Raw genomic sequence first — 7963 nt, forward strand, 5'->3', positions numbered from 1 at the left:
ATGGCCCGATTTACACCTCTAGGTATGAATGGGTTTTCAAGTGGGTGGGTCGATTGAATATGGATATCTTGCCAACAAAACACATTCCAACACCTTAGCCTCCGCTTGGTTTGTGGAATGAGGATGCAGAAAAGGTGGGATGTGAGATTCCAAAATTGTAGAATCGAGGTCGCACCAAAACAGTGCGACCCTAGTAGAAAAAATCGGGAAACCATTATTCATTGCCTTCCAGCGATGAAGGCAAACGACAACAAATAGTGTGACCCGATCTATTGTCCACGGTTTTCTTCTCCAAATACTGGCAAGGAACCACTATTCATTGCCTTCCCCGTTCGAAAAGAGGAGGTGACGGTGGCAAGAGAACCGGGTAGCGACGGTCTGCTACTATCGAACAGAAGAGGCAGCGACAAAGGAGGTGGTGGTGGCAAGAGAACCAGGCAACGACGATATGCTATCATCGAACAAAAGAGGCAGTGACAATGAAGGTGGCGGTGGAAAGAGAACCAGACAGCAACGATCTACTACCTTCCCTATTCTCTATCTCTCCCTCCATCTTCCTCTTCTCTCTTCTTCTTCCTATTCTTCCTGTCTTCCTCCCTCACCTTCTTCTTCTTCTTCTTCCGGCGAAAAACTAGGTTGTGATAGTGCTTTTCCTATTATTTTACCATATATAAAACCAAACAACGGAAAGTTAAATTTTTACACTTTCCCATCCCATCCCATTCAAATCTCCCACAAACCAAACAGAGCCTTATATTATATGATGTGACATCACACATTTCATATATAATGGGTCCCATTTTTATGCGGGTCACTTTTCATGGTGAGATGTGTGCTATCATATCATGTTAGTAGGTATTGAAACGTGTTTTGTTGGCATGAGATCCAATTCAGGTGGGTTGGGATCAAAATTACCAATTTTATCCTCATATGTTAGGTTTAGCTGTTTAGGTTCATGAATAGCTAAGGTCAGGATGATCCGATCTTATTGTAAACTAGCGGGGACCTATGTGTTGCACGGGATTTATCAAGGAAAAGTAAACCAATGGAAACTAATAATTATATTAATAATTTTAGTAATAAATAATTATTTTTTCATATTATTCATTAGTGTTTTATTTTATTTATTTTATTTTATCAATCATTAAATGTTCTAATTAATGTAATCTATAGATTAACATTTTTAGTCATAATTAAATTAATCTAAGTCCAAGCTTAAGGTTTAAGACATAAGTCCAAATCTCCTACCCACAAGAACTCTTTTGCCCATGTATTCCCACATAACTCTCAAGCCACACATGGAGAACATCTCATCCTCCTACATAATATTATGCATGGAGAGATGTTCCCAATGCATATGTATTGTGGGTGGATATGGGCAAGAGATCCAGAGTCTTAACTATGAAAGAAATCCTTGTTCCCATCCTTAGTTGGGCATCATCATCAATCTCCATCCCTACCAAGGCAATTTTCATCCCCAGCCCCATTGGGTCAGGGAAATTGAGTACCCAATGGAATGGGGAACATTGCCATACCTATTCACATTTGAATCATATTACTTGGTTAATTGTCATAAAAATGTAATTTGAGACCTAATAAATAAGATTAAATTTTAGCAAGTTTTTATCTAGAAACTATTAAAAATTAAGAAAATAATAAAAATTAGTAGTTCATAAAATAATAACAGTAATAATAATAACAACAACAACAACAACAACAACAACAACAACAACAACAATAATAATAATAATAATAATCATCATCATCATCACCACCACCATCATCATCATATAAACCACTTGCGTACCATGTAAAAACTATAAAATTTAATTAAAATATTAAACCTAATAATGACCTAACTATAAATGTCTTAAGACTACTACTTAGGGATGCTCATTTATAACTTAGCATAAACTTGATTAAACCAACAAATTTTCAGACTCAAGCAACTATTTTCTTATGAGTTAGGTCTAACTCAGATTTACACCAACCCCACACAATGTAGATAGAAAGGATTGTAAATGGTTTGGATTTAGATCAAAACCAATTGAATCTGTGTCTGCATTCAATTATGAAATCTAGATCTACATTCACATATGAGTATTATGTTGGGTTTTGGATCATCTTCGCATTTAATCTGCAACCATTTTATTGTGTTTAAAATGACAAAAATTTAATAAAGTTAAAAAAAACCAATTTTTTTTAAAGTATATATGTATAATAAACATATATAAATATAGAATATTAAATTTATCAACTATAAACTTTATATAGTTATACATAATATATATGTATACATAATTATTGGATTTTGATTGCGATTGTTTGGTTCATTTTACATATAATATATATACATAATATATATGTATACATAATTATTTTATTGGTCTTTAATAATTAGTGTCTTAGTATTTATAATGAATATTTTATATTAATTTTTTAGTTATACTTAATATTATTTAATTGTTAATATTGATATTTTATTTTATTATGTATTTAACACTTAGTAAGTAGAAATATTATTATAACTAAAATTATTTTTTCCTACCCTAAAATATGTTACATAATTATTTTACTTATACATTATTATTATTATTATTATATTTAATAATTAATATCTTTGTTCAGTATTATTATTTTAGAAATATTTTATTATTATCTTATTATTAATTTAATAATATTTATTATTTTATTATTATTAGGGCTTTGGTATCATGAGTTCTTTAGTCCTTAATGGGGACCTAAAATACCCAAACGTCCTAACATCACCCCCTCTCTCTCTCTTTAATAATACAAATGCTCTCTCTAATAATATAATATATTGGTAATAGTGTGCAACTTTAAATATTAATGATATATAACTTTGTTAATGACAATAATTATTATTTTATATTTTTAAAACAAAAGAAAATAAGAAGAATATAAAAAATGAGAAAATGGATAAATGCTTATGTTGATTTTTATAACCATAAATATAACTATCATTTTATATTTATAATAAATGGTTATTTTATTATTATTTTTTAATTTTTTTACTTTTTATTATCAATTTTAATTATCCTATTAATATTACTTATACTAATTTTTATAAATGGTCATCCCTAACTACAAATTAATACTAATTTTTATTAATTTATTTACTTATAATAGTTGCTAGATAAAAACTTGCTAAATTTTAATATTTGTGTTGTTGTTGTTGTTGTTGTTGTTGTTGTTGTATGTCATGTACCACACGTAACGGGTTTTTAGACAAACCGGAACCATTTTCAGAAATGGGTAAACACAAATCTGTTTAGCTTGTCTTCTTTGTATAAGTGATAAAATGGATTCTACACTTAAAATTCCATTAATTTTTTATTTTTATATAATTTTTAATGGGTCTTATATTTTATATAAGTCTCTTATGTAATATGGGTACTATGCACAATATTATATCAAACCCATATTTAAATCATAATATTATTAAAACTATCAATTAAAATTTTTTGTATTTAAACTTCTTCTTTTTACTAGTGTTTATTAAGTTTGATTTTAAAGTGGAATTGAAATGTTTTTTTTATTTTATTAGTGGAATTTTATTTAAATTTTTATTATTAAGTTTTATTTTTATTATTTTTTAATTTTTACTAAGTTTTGTTAATATTTATTAGTTTGAAGTGGAAGTTTAGTCGATTTTTAAATTAATAATTTTTAAAATAATATTTTTATTTTTGTTATTTTATGTTTGATTGTTTAACTTCAACCTATTTATATTATTTGATTTATTAATATTTTACTTTATTATGTTGTATTACTCCCTCCCTCCTGACCTTCTCTCTCTCTCTTAAATGTCTTTTCTTCATATGTATTAATAACATACATTAAAATAAGAGGCTTTGAAAAACCCAAAAGTCTCTCTCTCTCTCTCTCTCTCTCTAATAGTATGTAGTTTTATCAATCTAATCAAAATAGATAATGATTATTTTTTTTTTTCTATTTAAAAAAAAAGAAATGCAAAAAAATTGAGAAAATAGATAAACAACTTCTCTCAAAGGAGAGACATGCTGATGTGGACCGTCTATAAATTAATAATTTTAAAATAATATTTTTATTTTTGTTATTTTATGTTTGATTATTTAACCACAACCTCTTTATATTATTTGATTTATTAATATTTTACTTTATTATATTGTATTACTACTCCCTCTCTCTCTCTCTATTAAATGTCTTTTTTTAAATGTAATAATAACATGCATTAGAATAAAAGGCCTTGAAAAACCTTGAAAAACCCAAAGGTCTCTCTCTTTAATAGTGTGTAGTTTTATTAATCTAATCAAAATTGGCAATGATTACTTTTTTCTATTTAAAAAATAAGAAAAAATGCAAAAATTTAAAGAAAAAAATAGATAAATAACTTCTCTCAAAGGAGAGACATACTGACATGGGCCGTCCAATTTTATTATATTGACCCAATTATTTATTGGGACTATGGGTCTTACACAATTATAATTAATAACTTTTTTTTATAAAGCCAAGAGGGGCTATACAAGATAAGGTAGCTCGACCCCATAAATCAGCAAAACAGATAAAAGAAAGAGATCAAGGCAAAAAAGTCAAGGAAAAACTCAAGAGCTCTAAATCTGATGAGAGAGCCTAGTGTGTTAGTCAGCCCGCTGCTTGATTTGCTTCGCGATAGGTGTGGCAGTAAGCAACTTCTCCTTGTAGGTGATCCTTCATTTATAGACAATTGTGAATGATGCTTGATTTGGGAACTCTTTGAAATTCAATGCCAAATTGTGGGGTTCCCAAGCTACCCTCACTTCCACTAGATTAATGGAGGAATTTCCTAATTTGTAGGCTTTGTAGTCCAACACTCTCTTGGTACAATCTCTAGAAATGGCAGCAATCGAGCACGTTTTATATGAGTTATAGGAGGCATCCAAATTTCATATCATTTGTTTCCACTCCTTTGAAGTAGGATCACTCTTTGTCTATTGGAGGCTTTCCGAGAATAAGTTGAGTGTTCTCTCGAGAATAATAAGAGGGGGGCTCCTCTATTATCAAAAACCTTTCTGTTTCTATTTTTTCAAATTGTCCAGCAAAGGTACACGATTTTTTTCCTTGTGGAGCGGATCATTTACCCTTCTAATTTTGCTAATTCTTGCCCACCAATCTAATAACGATTCGATTGGTCATTATCGTTAGGACATTCAATGTTTGAGTTGACCAAAAGCCATATTTGCTCTGTAAAAGGACAATCTCTAACAAAAAGCCACTAGTCTAATAAGTTTTCTGGAGAATGACAGTTCAGCCCAGGGTCAGAATTTTTAGACCCAAAGCACAGTTGGGGTGGGTGCCAGCTCGAAATTGATGCCAAATCATGGACGGCCATTGGTGTATAAGTGTGGGTTTTTGACATTTTAAATGTTTATAGCTCTGTAGTAGAAATCAGAAATCTACATTGGGCATGTCCATGCTTTTCTGTAAGTTTTCTTTTTTTGAGAAGAAGCATTTAATTGAATAATTATGTGTGTGCGCCTATGGGTGTAAATTCTTTTCAAAATTGTGAGTTCAAATTCGAGAATTGACGTAATCGAACTCAATTCAAATTATTCAAATACCATAAATGGTCAAATATGAATAAGATATTTTTACTGATTAATTTATTAGATAGAATTCAAATAGGACTTGATTCGATTTAATTATTTATTCTTTATATATTATATATATAAAAATGAGGGTGGTGACAATGTTTCGTTAAAAAGTCTAATTTTCACTTTCTATTTTTATCCTTTATTATGTTTTTTATCTTTTACAATTTTATTTAATTAACAGTTAACACTTGTAATTGGATAAAGCAAATAAAATAATAATGAAACCGTTGTGGAACCTACTCCTCCCTCCCCTTAGGCCTTATATGATCTTCTCCCGAAGCACCTACTTGACAAACCTCTTCACTAATTAGAGCCAACACGCGTCAAGTATCAGATTGTTTGCCCAAACCACGAATTCAAATTGAAGGGAGGAGTGGATTTTTCGACCTCCCTGTTTTCATCATCAAACAATCAATTAGATGATTAGATGAAGCTTTGTTTTGTTTCCTCCTTATTTTGGTAGGTATTTTTCCCATTTCCCCTCTATTTCAATTGTCTCCATTAATGTAATAAGTTGTATTTGATCAAGAAATGCATTTAGTTCATTATGTTGATTTGTTTTAGGGTGTTTTTTCTCTGCTGAGCTATCACTTATGCCGAGTCATGTCCACGTGTCTCCTGATTATGAGGTCGGGCCAAATTCCCCTTCATCAATTGCCCCCCACTCCCCGAGCTAGGGGTCTTGACCTAGTACGGGGAGTTCACGATGTGACAAGTGGATTTGGCTCGAAGTCTAGGCCACCCTGTCAGATAGGTTGTGTGCAGTTTATGCGCGGACGTCACACGATCTATGAATTCCGCGGACGCCAAAAAACGCGCTAAACTGTTTTCGATCTCGAGGGTCGTGTAATCGGTTTTCTTAGGAGCCGTCGCATTGCTCTGATCTTGACCGTTGCTTCTTTAGTACAGTGGCTATAAATAGGAGGGCCCGTGACTTGTTCTTCTCGCTTTATACTCTGAGATTGAGCTCTCTCGAGGTCGCGTTAGATCCTTAGCTCGGTCTTCCCTTTGTTTCCAGAGTCGTCTTTTCCTTTGGTGAGTCTTCGTTCTTTAGTCTTTTTTCTGTTCTTTAATTATGTCTAGCTCTAGCGTAGGGAGATTGTTAGATATCTCTAGTGAGGTGGAGGGTGCCGCTATCCCTACTGAGGAAGTCAGCTCTCGGTAGGGTGCCTCCCCTCTTCGGTCTTTAGAGGGAACCTCTAACCTTGAAGTCGAGCCATCTCGGCTCGGGGAGACCGAAGCTCAGGAAGAGGGTCCGTCCTCTAGGTCGGAGGCCCCATCTTCTTCTCGAGGTTGGGATCCCGATGACTTCGGTCCTTCTAAACTGTCTTCGGACAGATTGCTGTACTTAGTGTCCCGTTACCGCCTTCCCGACAACTTAGTTTTTAGTCTGCCTTTAGGTCAATTCCCTTGGGCTCGTGATCACCATGAGCTCGCCATCTTTGAGGAGCAGCTCGCGGTGGGGCTGTGCTTCCCTCTTCACCCCTTTCTGATAGAACTAGTTAGGTTCTACAACATTACTACTGACTAGCTTCATCTGAACTCTATTCGGAACATCGTTGGTACTATTTCTTTGTTCCATGCCTATAACTGACCTCTAACCCTTAACATCTTCAGCTCGATCTACTCGATCAAGCAAAACCCAGCCTGTCTGCGCGGGGACGTAAGACAAAGCTAATACATCTCTTCCAGGCCCGGATTAAAAATCCTGTTCGGCTGCCCGAACAAGGTTTCGGCCTGGAAAAGAAGGTATCTCATCGTTCGTAACCTGGAAGGGTGGTCTTTTCCAACCCACTAGAGGGTGTCTACTCAGGACCCCGGGGTGAGCTTGGATGCAGATACCAGGGCAGTGATTAACTCTTGGAGGGACCTCGGCCTCAAGATGAAAAGGGGTAGGCTTCTTTTCAAGTATTTATTTGAAAAAGTATTTTAAGTTCTTTGACTGACCTTTTTATTTGTGCAGTTACGATGCCGGTCAATGTAGAAAGTCTCTTGAGAAGTTCCTAGAACGGGAAGAAGTGGAGGGCTGCAAAGAAACTCCATTCAGCCCCCTAGGGAGAAGGCACGATCAGCACCTCCCGAAGTGGTAGTGGGTGAGGACCGCGAGGGGGGAGCTCGTCGCCAGGAGCTGGGAGGCTCGTTTGTGCCTGAGGAGGCGGACACTGATCCGGGGAGCGCTCCCGCAAGCGTGCAAGAAAGTATACTAGACCACATGCTTGCGGTGCGTAAGAGCCGGGACGCCGTCTTCCAAGACGAGGTCACGAAATGGGCGGAAATGCCTACAACTCGGCTTTTGGGACTTGCCACTAGCCATGGTGTGGTGGTAAGTA

Source organism: Nelumbo nucifera, chromosome 8, assembly GCF_055504915.1.
Source record: "Nelumbo nucifera cultivar China Antique chromosome 8, China Antique-T2T, whole genome shotgun sequence".
In the NCBI taxonomy this organism is placed as follows: domain Eukaryota; kingdom Viridiplantae; phylum Streptophyta; class Magnoliopsida; order Proteales; family Nelumbonaceae; genus Nelumbo; species Nelumbo nucifera.